Source organism: Oryctolagus cuniculus, chromosome 13, assembly GCF_051225735.1.
Source record: "Oryctolagus cuniculus isolate XC-2025 breed Fujian yellow rabbit chromosome 13, ASM5122573v1, whole genome shotgun sequence".
NCBI classification, from domain to species: domain Eukaryota; kingdom Metazoa; phylum Chordata; class Mammalia; order Lagomorpha; family Leporidae; genus Oryctolagus; species Oryctolagus cuniculus.
The window spans coordinates 42,073,958-42,088,313 of NC_142879.1; the positions used below are offsets into that span (position 1 = coordinate 42,073,958).

Consider the following 14,356-nt stretch of genomic DNA (forward strand, 5'->3'; position numbering starts at 1 on the left):
CTTGATGACGCAAATGGTCCATCTCCGCAATCAGGAGAAAACATTTGGCGGTGAGGGATAAGGAGATGTAGAGAGAGTCTGTCAGGGAGTATTCTCCAGATGGTCCACTCTGCTCTAGCCCCGGCCGAGTACAAAGACTACTTTCCCACAGAGACGCATCTCCAACCCAGACATGAAGCAACACCGTCGCTCACTCTCTGGAAGTTCGCGTGTCGCGCACGCGCGCTGAGCACCCGTGGCTGCCGGGCCTCAGTGCGCCTGCGCAGCGACTCGGCTTTCTGAGGCGCGCGTTTGCCCAGGTGTTGAGCGGCGTCGCCTGGCTAACGTGACCAAGCTTTGAGAAGTTGGGATTGCGGAGCTGCTGGGTTGTGCGCGGTGGCTGGCCACAGTACCCAGCCGGTACTGGGCTCCGGAGCCGCCGGCAGTTTCGGCTGTGAGGAGTTAAACGCCGGGGGCTCTGGCGCTCCTCCGTTGGGTGTGAGAACGGATTTGAGACTCGCACCCGAGACACAGACCTCGGGAAGATCCGCAAAGCTGCCTGTGCGGGGACACGGCCGGAGGGCAGCGCCTCCTCTTTGTTGGGGAGAAACACGGACAGGTACCAGGGCCCGGGACCGGGGCGAGGGCGGGCGGAGCGGGCTGGGCCCAGGTGCGGGACGCCCTCGCGTCCCGGGCTCTCCTGGCACCGCAGGTGCCCCGCTGGCTTCCTCTGCAACGAAAACAAAAAGCTTCAGCTGGTTTCCGGTCTTCCCCTATCCCCCTGAGCTCTGTGCTGACCTTTGAAAGTGACTTACCTACGGACGACGTTAAATCTACAGCGCACACGTGTTCAAAACCGTATTGGGTCCATTATAGAACAGTGCCCAGTGAGAGATTTCTGGGGTTAAAGATTCTTTGAGTAAAGTCACGTATCGGTGTTCTGTGCCGAGGGGTCGTAGACGTGGGACGGTGGCTCTGTGATCCTGAGTAGGAAGACTAGTTGTGGACTTTTTAAAAAATTGTATTTAAGTTATGCAGGTTTCATGTATTTCATAGATACCGATTTAGGAACATAGTGATAATTCCCTCCCTACCCTCCCGCCCACACTCCAACCTTTCTTCCTCCGCCTTCTCCCATTCCCACTCTTATTTTTTTACAAAGATCTATTTTCAGTTTACTTAATGATGGTACAGTTAACCCTACTCCAAGTGTAGTTGTGAACTCTTAAGTGTTCATCGGTTGTGCATGAGCCAGAAAGAGCCAGGCTTTAAACTTTTAAGTTACATATAGTGTCTTTGTTGTGATGGCATTGGTTTGTAAAGCAGTCTGTACAAACTTGCTCTTCTAGATAGGAAAATGTGCTATTAATTTTCACAAATGGATCTGTTACTGACAGTTGGAAGGACAAATTGATGAATGGAACTAGTAGAAAATCCAGAAACATCCCAATATATGTATAGAACTTGATATTGGTTGCATTTCATATTTGTAGGAAAAGATGAATGATTTATAAATGAAATGCCTGTTAGTTGGAGGAAACTGACTAGATTTTTATGTCACAAAAATAAATTCCTGATGGAGTTAAAATTAAAAATTTTAAATATATAAAATTGAAAAAGTGACAGGAATGCCCATTATTACATTTTTGTGTCAACAAAAGTCTTTCTAAGAATTACTTTGAAAGCAAATATTCTGAATGTTGATTCAGCAAAGTAAAAATAACTCCCTGTATATCAGGAAAAAAGTTAACAAAGTAAGAAACTTAGAATATAGTTAGAACTTAAAAAACTTAGAATATATATTTTTCAGAAGAAAAGTGTATCTTTCATTAACAGAGAATTCTTTGAAATAAACAAGAAAAAAACCTGAACTCTAATTTTAAGTTGGGCAAAGTACTTTTTAGCAGGTCTACAAGTGACCTAAGAACATAGAAAAAAAACATTTAGTATACCTGGTAAAAGAAGGAATTTGAGTTAAAAGAGGTAATACTGTTTTCATCCACAAAATTTGTGAGGATGAAGAGCAGTGGACGTATACTTTTGCTTGAAGTTTAAATTTCTTATGACTTTTCTTTTTTTTTTTAATAATTTATTTATTTATTTTTTATTTTTTTGACAGGCAGAGTGGACAGTGAGAGAGAGAGACAGAGAGAAAGGTCTTCCTTTTGCCGTTGGTTCACCCTCCAATGGCCACCGCGGCCGGCGCGCTGCGGCCGGCGCACCGCGCTGATCCGATGGCAGGAGCCAGGAGCCAGGTGCTTTTCTTGGTCTCCCATGGGGTGCAGGGCCCAAGCACCTGGGCCATCCTCCACTGCACTCCCTGGCCACAGCAGAGGGCTGGCCTGGAAGAGGGGCAACCAGGACAGAATCTGGCGCCCTGACCGGGACTAGAACCCGGTGTGCCGGCGCCGCTAGGCGGAGGATTAGCCTAGTGAGCCGCGGCGCCGGCCTCTTATGACTTTTCAAATAGACAATTTAGTGGTGAGTACTATACCACATTAAAAAAAGTATATGACTCCTACCTTTTAGTGTTACTATACCAACACATTTCTAGGAAATAGAGATAAAAGCAATTTTTTTCAGTTGCTTAAAATACCAATGTGGTAAGAGGAACCTATATAATTAATAAATCATAGAGAATCCACAAGTTACCATAATATGTGGTCATTTAGGGTAGAATAGACACAGATGTATATTGACATGGAAAGATGTACATACTCACGGAATATGGCCTTGGTACAAAATGTACAAAATTTGTTATTTTGGCATTTGAATTATATGTGAAATTTTCTTTTTATTATCTGGAATTTCTACAACGAATATGTAAAGGTTTATTATTAATGAAATAATCTCTGGGAAGAGGAGAAATATGAATCTTAGATATAAATAATTTCTCACTTTCAGTTAATTTGTCTTTTGTGTGGATTGGTGTCTTCTCCCAAGTTTTAGCCTTTAAATTGAATATTTTTATCTGTGCTTGCAGTTTTATTATCTAAGTCATTTATTATACACACATTATATAAAAATTTATTATATATTCAAACAAAAATTGATCATTTTTGTCCTTATGAAGTTAAGACAAATGAAATATAGATGATAATAATGTTGCAAAAAGTATTGTTTTACTTTATAAAAGTTTTCTTTAAAAATATTGAATTCCTTCCTGGCCGGCACCGCGGCTCAATAGGCTAATCCTCCGCCTGCGTTGCTGGTACACTGGGTTCTAGTCCCAGTCAGGGCGCCGGATTCTGTCCCGGTTGCCCCTCTTCCAGGCCAGCTCTCTTCTGTGGCTCGGGAGTGCAGTGGAGGATGACCCAAATCCTTGGGCTCTGCACCCCATGGGAGACCAGGAGAAGCACCTGGTTCCTGGCTTCGGATCAGCGCGATGTGCCGGCCGCAGCACGCTGGACGCGGCGGCCATTGTGGGGGTGAACCAATGGAAAAAGGAAGACCTTTCTCTCTCTCTCTCTCTCACTCTGCCTGTCAAAAATAATAAAAAAAAATTGAATTACCTAACTGTATTTATTCATTCTTTTATTCCATTGTTTACCAAACACAACCTGAATATCTCCCCCCTCCTTTTTTTTTAAAGATTTATTTATTTAATTGAAAGGTGGATCAGAAGTGGAGCAGCTGGGAATCCAACAGTGCCCATCTGGGATGCCAGAGCTATGCCACAGTGGTGGCCCCATCCTTTTTTTCCTTTATTTTTTTTTTAAGATTTATTTATTTGAAAAGCAGAGTTACAGAGAGAAGAGTGATTGAGAGAGACAGGTATCTTCCATTTGCTGGTTCACCCCCAATCTGGGTCTTCTACAAGGATGACAGGGAGCCAAACAATCAGGCCATGCTTTGCTGCTTTCCCAGGTGCATTAGTGGGGAGTTGGATCACAAGTGAAATAGGACTGGAAATGATGCTTATATGGGATGCAGGCATTGAAGGTGGAGGGTTAAATTCGCTGTGCCACAACACTGGCCCCAGCCATTGAATCTTAAATACTATTGACCTGGCCATTCTAAGCAAGTTGAAAGATTTAAAATTGAAGTAATAGGACTTGATCTCAATGGAAGCTTTTCCTTCCCCCTTTTAAACAAAATTGTTAATGAATGTAGGAGGTAGTAAAAGATAACCTTTTTAATTGACCTGGTAATTCCAAAACAGCACAGGTAAGCAGATTTCCTTTGGAAATAGGCTTTAGTTTAAAACTCAAAACAGAAGCATGTTACAATAAATAGAAATCTTGCTGCTGTTGAAATTATTTCAAACTAATATATGTAAAAAGGACTTATTTTCAGTGGCATAGCTTAAAGAGGGGGAATTGAAAAGGAATGATCAGAAATATACAAACTAGTTTGGAAATTAGGTAGTGGAGGGAAAGATTGTTTTAAAAATTTTTTTGTTTTTCCAAATTTATATGTTGAGACAGGTGCTCTTCAATTTTAGGGATAATAATTCTTCATTTGATAAGCTAGGTAGTGAGTTGTAAACATGTGTTAAGATCCTTTTCAGTACTCTGAGGAAACCTGATTGGCAGTGAATAGGTGATTAAGTGGTGAACAAGAGGGAAGATCAAATAATTATCTTGCATGTTAGTCTATTCTGGTAGCCACTTGTGTAAGAGTCTAACCTGTGCTCCCAAATGGAGGATGTCTTGATAGGGAAGGTGGGAGAAATGGACTTACAAATAACAAAATCAACTTGGATCTCGAGTATTCTAGCCACTGATTTACCCCCTACCTGTGGAAAATTGAGTTTTCATTGTGACTGTTTCCTCTGGTCAACCTCCAAAATTGATCCTGTGGGTGAGAGAAGAGCTGGAAGTGATGGTTGTCTACTGCTCTAGTTCTCAGCTGGAATTGTGCATTTCAATGTCCTGAGAAGCTTAAAGAATATTTACAAGTCTAGGCTGTCCCCTGGTCCCCTGAAGCTTTTGATTCAGTAAATCTGATAAAGTCTAGACATTCTCTAAAAATATTTGTTCAATATTCTGATACAACTTCTGGTTAAGAACCACTAAGTAGATGATATATAAATTCTGAGATCTTAAAAACTTAAGGAGAGCTGGAATTTAATAGATGATATTTTCTTCCAACTTGTTTCCTTTCCAGCATTATTAATGAAAATTTCATCTCTCTGTGCTTGTGATATTAAAAGATTATTGCTGATATTTATCAACTTATAGAATATCACCCTTTTCCTTGTAATCATCAATCATTCACTGTCATTCAAGGGGTGTTTGGAAATTTGCTTACGATAAATAGATTGAGTAAGAGGCTGATCTTTTAAATTGTTTTGTTATTATTCAGAGCCTTAGGTCAACAAATGTTTATTATAGGCAGGGTTTTCATGAGCAAATTATGAGTCTGGTTGAAGCTGTGTGATAAAGTATCTCAGTATGTCTGCTAAATTCATAGGGCCCTGGGGCATTAGTAAGAGTACAGATGGGGATTATTTTAATAGTTTCAGCAGGTCCTATAAACTAACTATCCATTTTGATTAACAATCTGAGAGAATGAAATACAAATGGACTGTAAGTTAAGTGTTGATAAAATTCTTGTGGGTGTTTGAGTCTTTTTTGTAAATTTTTTTTTGTTTGACAGTTAGAGATTATAAGATTATAAGAGGCCGGCGCCATGGCTTACCAGGCTAATCCTCCGCCTTGCGGCGCTGGCACACTGGGTTCTAGTCCCGGTCAGGGCGCCGGATTCTGTCCTGGTTGCCCCTCTTCCAGGCTAGCTCTCTGCTGTGGCCCGGGAGTGCAGTGGAGGATGGCCCAAGTGCTTGGGCTCTGCACCCCATGGGAGACCAGGAGAAGTACCTGGACCTGCCATCGGATCAGCGCAGTGCGCCAGCCGCGGCGGCCATTGGAGGGTGAACCAATGGCAAAAGGAAGACCTTTCTCTCTTTCTCTCTCTCTCTCACTGTCCACTCTGCCTGTCAAAAAAAAAAAAAAAAAGATTATAAGAGATTAGATTATATATACATGTATATTTTTATTTTATTTTTTGACAGGCAGAGTTAGAGACAGAGAGGGAAGTCTTCCTTTTCCGTTGGTTCACCCCCCAAATGGCTGTTATGGCCGGCGTGTTATGGCCGGTGTGTTGCGGCCCGCACGTTGCGGCCAGCGCACCGCGCTGATCTGATGGCAGGAGCCAGGTGCTTTTCCTGGTCTCCCATGTGGGTGCAGGGCCCAAGCACTTGGACTATCCTCCAATGCACACCCTGGCCACAGCAGAGAGCTGGACTGGAAGAGGAGCAACCGGGACAGAATCTGGTGCCCCAACCGGGACTAGAACCCAGGGTGCTGGTGCTGCAGGCGGAGGATTAGCTAAATGAGCCACGGTGCTGGCCAGATTATATATATATATATTATATATATATAATATATATATTTAAGACTTGATTTATTTATTTGAAATAGTTACAGAGGGAGGGACTCTGGGCCATCCTCCGCAGCTTTCCTAGGCACATTAGCAGAGAACTGGTCTGGAAATGGATAGCTGGGACTTGAATCTGTGCCCTTATATCACATTATAAATTTCAAATTTTAGATTTCTTTGTAGTTGTTTAAATATTCATTTTTTAAGCTGCTGTAGCACTGTGAGCTACTAGAGGTTAGGTGTATCCTGGAGTACTAGAAATGATGTCTTGCATGTAAAAAGTTTTTGATATTTTTTGAATGTGAATGATCAAATAGATTTTGGTATATTACAATGTTTATATAAGATGATGCCTGATATATCTAATAACTTAATATTGAATTTCTAAAAATATGCATTATGTTTATAATATCCCTCTTAATATTTAGGATGTAAGTTTGTGAGTTATAGTGAGTAAATGTGTCATAAATAGAAATAAGCAAGTTAGAAAAATGTCATAAATAGGAAAGATAGGAAAGATTGTTATATTTTCTATTTTCAAACTGTGAGGTTGGGTTAGCATTTTAGATTAAAATTTCTTAAACTTTTTTTTTAGCTCTAATCCATTAAATTATATTTTATGTTTTTTTTTTTTTTATTTTACAGAGTTAGACAGTGAGAGAGAGAGAGACAGAGGGCAAGGTCTTCCTTCTGTTGGTTCACTCCCCAAATGGCTGCTACAGCCGGCGCTGTGCCGATCCAAAGCCAGGAGGCAGGTGCTTCTTCCTGGTCTCCCATGCAGGTGCAGGGGCCCAGGCACTTGGGCCATCCACTGCCCTCCTGGGCTACAGCAGAGAGCTGGATTGGAAGAGGAGCAACCAGGACTAGAACCTGGCGCCCATATGGGATGCTGGTGCCACAGGCGGAGGATGAACCAAGTGAGCCATGGCGTTGACCCCTTATGGGTTAATATATGTTAACATATATATTAAATGTCTTTTCAAATTATACATTACTCTTTACAATTCTTGTTATCAATTCTTAGCCAAGTAAAAAATTGGTAGAACATTCCTTTTTCTATTTTTCTGTGTAGTAACAGTGTCACAGCCTTCCAGTAGTGGTAGCTGACCAGGTTTATCTACTTGAATGACTTACAGTAACAAAATCTAATGCTGTGTTACAGCAGTATTTACAAAAATAATGTAGAGTAATACAATTCAGTATTATTAGTGATATATTCTGAACAAAAGTCAGTTATATTTCTTCATACATTTTATTGTTGTTAATACTTTTCCTTTATTCCTTGGCTTAAACTCACACTGACTGAGTCATGTCTCATTTTGTGGTTTCTTTCTTCCTCTGCCTACATGTAAAAAAATCATTCACCCCGTCTTACCTTTGCCCTTGCAGAAAACATTTATTCTGTGCCTGTTCTTTGATTCCATTTCTGTCTTGTCGCTCCCCCTCTTCATGGAGGAACGACACTAAACCCTGCCTAGGCTTCATATCCGAGTCACGGCACCATTATGTCGCTCCCCGTCTTCGTGGAGGAACGACACAGGACCCTGCGCTGTTCTTTCGTCTGCTCGGCCCTCCCCGGGTTTGCTGCTGGTTCTTCCCGGGTTGGCTACTGTCCCTTCCACCTCCGTGGAAGGGCAGTTCCCCCTGGCCACATTCCCCACTTCCGCAGGGGAGCGGCACACCACCGGCCGGCTCTCTCGGGGGCTGCACAGGTGTTCCCTTAGCTGTTCCCCTTAGATGTTCCTGGTGCATGCCGTCTCTCTCCTCCTTTATAGTCCTCCTCCGCCAATCCTAACTCGGCTGCCCACACGCTGAGTACGCTGCTCTCCAATCAGGAGCAAGTCCTACAGTTTATTGGCTGAACTGGAGGCAGCTGTGTAGAAGCTGTTTTCTTCTCTCCCAGCGCCATATTGTGGGAGAGCAGATGCATAGAATAAGTCTTAATTCCAGTAACTTAGTCTAGTCCGGGTTGCTCCCCACATGTCTCTGTTGTCAGCAACTTCAGTTACAACTTTCTATGTTTTGTAGCTGTGTGTGGCTTTCACTCATCAATCATAGCTCCACAAAGTTTGTGTTTTTTTCCCACTTCTTGGAAGGAGCTGAAGTATATCATTTTCCTTTACCTTTTTAACATATAGGAGAGAAACAACTTATAGTGTTTGCAATTGCAATGCATCTAAATAAGCCTCTACTAAAAATTAAACTCTCACATTTTATTCACAGAGGTAATTTATATAAATCTAAACTTACTCAAACTCATTTCAAAATACAATAATTAATTTAAATTTCTTAATGTTAGTTTTTTCAGTAATACTCCAAAACCTAGGGTTGAATTTTAACTCTAGGTTATTTTTTATTAAGTAAAGAATCTAATAAATATTATAGTTCTTGCATAATAATAAATTAAGGATAAGTGGGAGAATATTCACCCCATTAGAAGATGTAAGTTAAACTGGGGTTTGAATCTACATCCAAGTGACTCTTAAAACTTGTGCTCTTTGATTAGATCAAATGGTACTGTTATTTTATCCAGTTTGATCATTGTATTCTTAAAGGTTTATTCTTTGTTTTACTAGAATGTCATGAAAACAAGTTTTAACAAAGCTGTTGACTGTTTCTGAACACTTCATGATAAGTAGTAAGCCATTTGAAGATTGCTTATTCTTTTGTTATTCCTTGATTTGACATTACAGATATTTTTAGGTACTTTTTACCCCTCCCCCCCATTTTCTGTAGAAATTAAAAGTAGAATAGAAATAAAGGTAGAAGTAAAAGTAGAAGAAAAACATGACACTTTGAAATCAAAGAATAGGACCTTGTTGGACAACAGTAATTCTGATAGTAAAAAATGGAGATATGGTTAATATTCTTCCTAAATCATCCTTAAAAAGGCAGAGATTTTCTCAGCTGCTTTGCCATCATATGACCCTCTTCTAAAATATTCCCTTCAAGTCTTTTTTTTAAAAAAGATCTATTTTTTAATTTATTTTTATTTATTTATTTCTTATTTACTTACTTACTTGAGAGACAGAGTTACAGAGAAGCAGAGGCTTTACTCACCAGCTAAGTAATTTTGATATTCATGTGACAAAAATTCAAAATTACCTAATGGTTCATTATAAGGAAGGATGATATCAATATTTAAAGTTTTCTAATGAACATACTCTTTTCAGATTTTCAGTTTACTTGCCAACTGTATGCATAATGTCATCTGGAAATGATACTGAAACTCTACATTTGAGGCCCTTCTGGGCAGATTGCCCTTTTGATCATGGCCTTTCTGTGCAGCCATTATCTTGTTCCCTGGGAGGAAAAGGAAGTAGATTCCAAGCAAGAAGCTGGAGCTTCTCTTTGGCAATTGATTTGCTATTAACTTTTTATTTTTTATTTATTTATTTTTTTGACAGGCAGAGTTAACAGTGAGAGAGAGAGACAGACAGACAGAGATAAAGGTCTTCCTTCTGTTGGTTCACCCCCGAAATGACTGCCACAGCTGGGGAGCTGCGCCGATCCGAAGCCAGGAGCCAGGCGCTTCCTCCTGGTCTCCCATGCGGGTGCAGGGCCCAAGCACTTGGGCCATCTTCCACTGCCTTCCCGGGCCACAGCAGAGAGCTGGACTGGAAGAGGAGCAACTGGGACAGAATCTGGTGTTCCAACTGGGACAGAATCTGGCGTCCCAACTGGGACTAGAACCCCGGGTGCCGGCGCCTCAGGCGGAGGATCAGCCTAGTGAGCCGCAGTGGCGGCCTGCTATTAACTTTTGATTGGAAAATTCTCTCTTTTTAAAAATGAATTAATTTAAAAAAATTTATTTGAAAGAGAGGCAGAAGGAGACAGAAAGATCTTCTATCTGCTACTTTACTCCCCAAATGCCCAAAACAGCTGGGTCTAGGTCAGGCCACAGCCAGGAGCCAGGAACTCCATCTGGGTTTCCCATGTGTGCAGCAAGTACCCAAGCACTTGACCTATCACCCGCTGCCTCCCAGGGTGCACATTAGCAGGAAGCTGGAATCAGAAGCCAGGTGCTCTATTATGTGGTGTCAGAAGTAGCCTCTCAACCACTGTGCCAAAGCCTGCCCCTCCTCCCTTTCTTTTATGCCAATCTTGGCCTCACCTTTTGTTTGTGTTTTGTAAGTTTTATTTATTTGAAAGAATGACTGAGGAGGGGAGAGACAGAGAGTAGAGAAAGCTTCTATTTGCTGGTTCACTTCCCAAATACCTGCAACAGTTGAGTTTGGGCCCAGCCAAGGTCAGGATGCAGGAACTCCATCTAGGTCTTTCTCACGGGTGGCAGGGACCCAAGTACTAAGCCCATCATCTGTTGCCTCCCAGGCACATTATAAGGAAGCAAGCTAGATTAGAAGCATAGCAGAGTCAGGAAATAGGAATGAGGAAAGGATCAAAAGAGGAAACTAAGAATGAGAAAGGACATAGGGAGTAAATGGAGGAAAAAGAAACAGGTATATTTAGTAGATGATGGTAAAATAAGTCTTATTATGTTTAGATTGCCATGTATATAACTTGGTGTCATATAAAATGTTTCTTGTACATTGGATCCTGTCACATAGGCCAAAATCAGAAGTGGAAAAAAGAGTAGGGTAAGTTATGGAGAGATCAACTGATAGCTTGATAAGAAGTCCATTAGCACATTTTTATGACTTTTTATACAGTTTCAACTTGCAGGATGTGATCAGGAAGAACTTGAGGCTGGATTCCTACAGTGTAAATTAAGGGAAAGGAATGTGGAATCAGAGACCAGAACTTCCCAAATTTTAATGAACTACCAGGGGACCTTGTTAAAAAGTACATCCTGATTCATTAGATGTGGGGTTCTGCATTTCTATCATGTTCTCAGGTGATACTGATGTTGCTGGGCCTCAAACCATGCTTTGAGTAGCAAAGGTATAGGTTTCCCTTTAGAAAATCTATAACATTAGATTATTGCTCTCCATATTTAACTGGAAACAGGATGGAGTGCTAGAATTGGGCTAAACTGCAGCCACTCATTTCCCCTCTTCGTAACTCTCCAGTATTTATTGATATATGTTGCACTGCTACTCATTACTCAAACAAGGTTAATGTGGATATTGAAGCCTTGGCTTATTTTATGATAGCTAATTTTTTAATAAAATAGCTGTTTCATAAAAATCCCTCTGAGAATAAACATGATATTCCAAACCAAATTACTTTTGGAAACAAAAGACATTATAATACTCATTCCTTGAATACTAAAATTGTTATTTTCAGTAAATATTAAACTGATTTTGATATATAAGATTGTTGATAATTCTGTGGCAATTCATTTTTCCTCTTTGATAACTATATTTTAATATTGAAAGCTTATTATAAATTATTGCTTAGATGTGTTTTATATATATTCTCGTTTCTGAGGATCAAAATTTAATATTGCTAAAGTACAGTGTACAAAGTATATACATATCAATACCATGAATCTGGAAAAGGCGACTAATTTTATTAACTATTTTTCTAAAAGTGTATATCCCATTGATTAAGAAAACTTTCTCTGCTGGGAATTGAATTATATCTGCAACTTAACTGTCATCACAACTGTGTCCTTCCTAAATTAAAGGACATGATAAATACATGGCATAATGCTAATACATGGAATAATGGCATAAATGATTCTGATTTGTTGCAATAAAGCTGTGCTGTTGCATTCTATGATCAGCGTTTACATTTATTGTCTCAGGGTCATGTTTTGTTCCTTTAATTCAAGGTGACTTCTCTCCCCAATCTGCAGCATGTTCACACTGGTATATATGCACTTTCTGATGTTACTTACAGTGAACTAAAACATGATCACACTTTTGAAATCTTACCTGTATGTTTCATTAAATAGATATGCCTAGTTTTTATTTAATATATTTCTGTCATATTGTTGCCCAAAGAAGAAGAACAACAACAATAAATCAAGTAAACCCCCAAATCTAAAGTAACCATTCCCAAAGCCAAGCATGAAGATTAAGCTCAGTGCTAACTCTCCATCAGTGTATGATTGGTTTTCTCATATTTTCAAATAACTGGTTATAAGTCCTGTTTGCTTTTTGGTATCCTGTGAAAAATGCCCTTGTTTGGCTGTAATAAGTATTATTTTTTCATTTTTAGCTGTTTCACTTTGAATTATTAACTATAACATGAAATACATGTCAATAGTCATCTTGTTTCAAATACCATTCTGCTTCCCGTTTAAATGAAAGATTCTGTTCAGAATAAATCACTAGGAATGAAGGATGTACAAGCATACATATTAGGTAATTTTGCAATACAAATTTACCTCTGAGAATAAGTAGTTTAAAATATTTGAAGTGCCCCCTTCCTATTCTTAGTTATTTGTTTCCATATTTGGTTTCACAGAAATAATGCAGATGTCATGGTTGAGATCAATATTTGGAAACAAGGTATTTACAAGCATAAGAAAAAGGGACTTGGGGCTGGCTCTGTAGCATAGCAGGTAAAGCCAGCACCTGTAGTGCTGGCATCCCACTGCTCCACTTCCGATCCAGCTCTCTGCTATGGCCTGGGACAGCAATAGAAGATAGCCCAAGTCCTTGGGCCCCTGAACCCGTGTGGGAGACCCTGAGGAAGCTCCTGGCTTTGGATTGGATCAGGCGATTTAGGGAATGAACCAGCACCTGGAAGACTTTCTTCCCCTCCCTTTCCCTTTCCCTTTCCCTTTCCCTTTCCCTTTCCCTTTCCCTTTCCCTTTCCCTTCCCCTCCCTTCCCCTCCCCCTCCTTCCTCTCCTTCCCTTCCCCTCTCTTCCCCTCCCCCCTTCGTCTCCCCTCTCCCTTCCTCCCTCCCTCTTTCTGCCTTTCAAATAAATACAATATATTTTATTTTTAAATAAAGAAGACTTTATAAGCTTTAAACCAGATGTTTTTACTTTTGTTTTGATATCCTGAAGTTCCTAGTTTGATTAATTAGAAGATTTCTCCAATTTTTTTTTTAAATTTATTTATTTATTTGAAAGGCAGAGTTACAGAGAGGCAGAGAAAGAGACAGAGGTCTTCCATACGCTGGTTCACTCCCCAAATGGCTGTAGTGGCAGAGCTGAGCTGATCTGAAGCCAGTAGCCTGGAGCTTCTTCTGGGTCTCCCCCTTGCTGGTGCAGGGGCCCAAGGACTTGAGCCATCTTCCACTGCTTTCCCAGGTCATAGCAGAGAACTGGATTGGAAGTGGAGCAGCTGAGGCTTGAACTGGTGCTCATATGGGATGCTGGCACTGCAGGCGGCAGCTTAACCTGCTATGCAACAGCATTGGCCCTATTTCTGCAAATGTTTTAAAGTGCTGTGGAAGGGCAGGTGTTTGGCATAATGGTTAAGATGATACTTTAGATGCCCACATCCCATATTAGAGTGCCTGGTTTCAAGTCCTGGCTCTCCTCCCAGTTCTGGGCTTCTGTTAATGCACACCCTGGGAGACAACAGATGATGTCTTAAGTGGTTGTGTCCCTGCCACCTATGTGGGAGACCTGGTTTTACTTCTAGATTCCTGGCTTCTGCCTGCTCCCTGCCCATTATTAAAGGCATTGGGGACTGAAGCAGCAGATGGAAGATATTTCTCCATTTCCTTCCTTTCCTTCCCCCCGCCCCATTTCTCTGCCTTTGAAATAAAAAATTGGAAAAAAATATAGATAAAATGCTGATCTTAAGCCATTTCAATGTTCTGATTAGCCAACTGTGTGTGTGTGTGTTTCTGATTATTTAAAAGGTTGTAAATTACCATTCCTTAGTGACTATTTGGTAGACCCAGTCTTTTAAAAACACGGTCTCTGAAACATTTTGGCTTTTAGGCCTTTTATACTATCAAAAATTATTGCAGATTTCAATGAGTTTTCATTTAAGTGAGTTCTGTTATTACTGTATTAGAAATTAAAACTGAAAAAATGTAAATACAAGCATATACATTCAGTATTCATTAGAACAATGATCTGTTAACTAGTAGAACTAATGTTGTCTAGTTCTCCAGGAACCCAC

The 14,356-nt window shown here is 40.5% G+C and overlaps 1 long non-coding RNA gene across 4 annotated transcripts in view; it reads left to right on the forward strand.

The window, feature by feature from the left end:
• The first annotated feature begins 459 nt into the window (after window positions 1–459).
• Window positions 460–14,356, forward strand: part of LOC149122569 (uncharacterized) — a 140,894-nt gene continuing 126,997 nt past the window's right edge. For all 4 annotated transcript variants that reach the window (XR_016219696.1, XR_016219697.1, XR_016219698.1 and 1 more), the window contains exon 1: window positions 460–598. This is a non-coding gene — a long non-coding RNA (uncharacterized LOC149122569). The remainder of the gene's footprint in view (window positions 599–14,356) is intronic.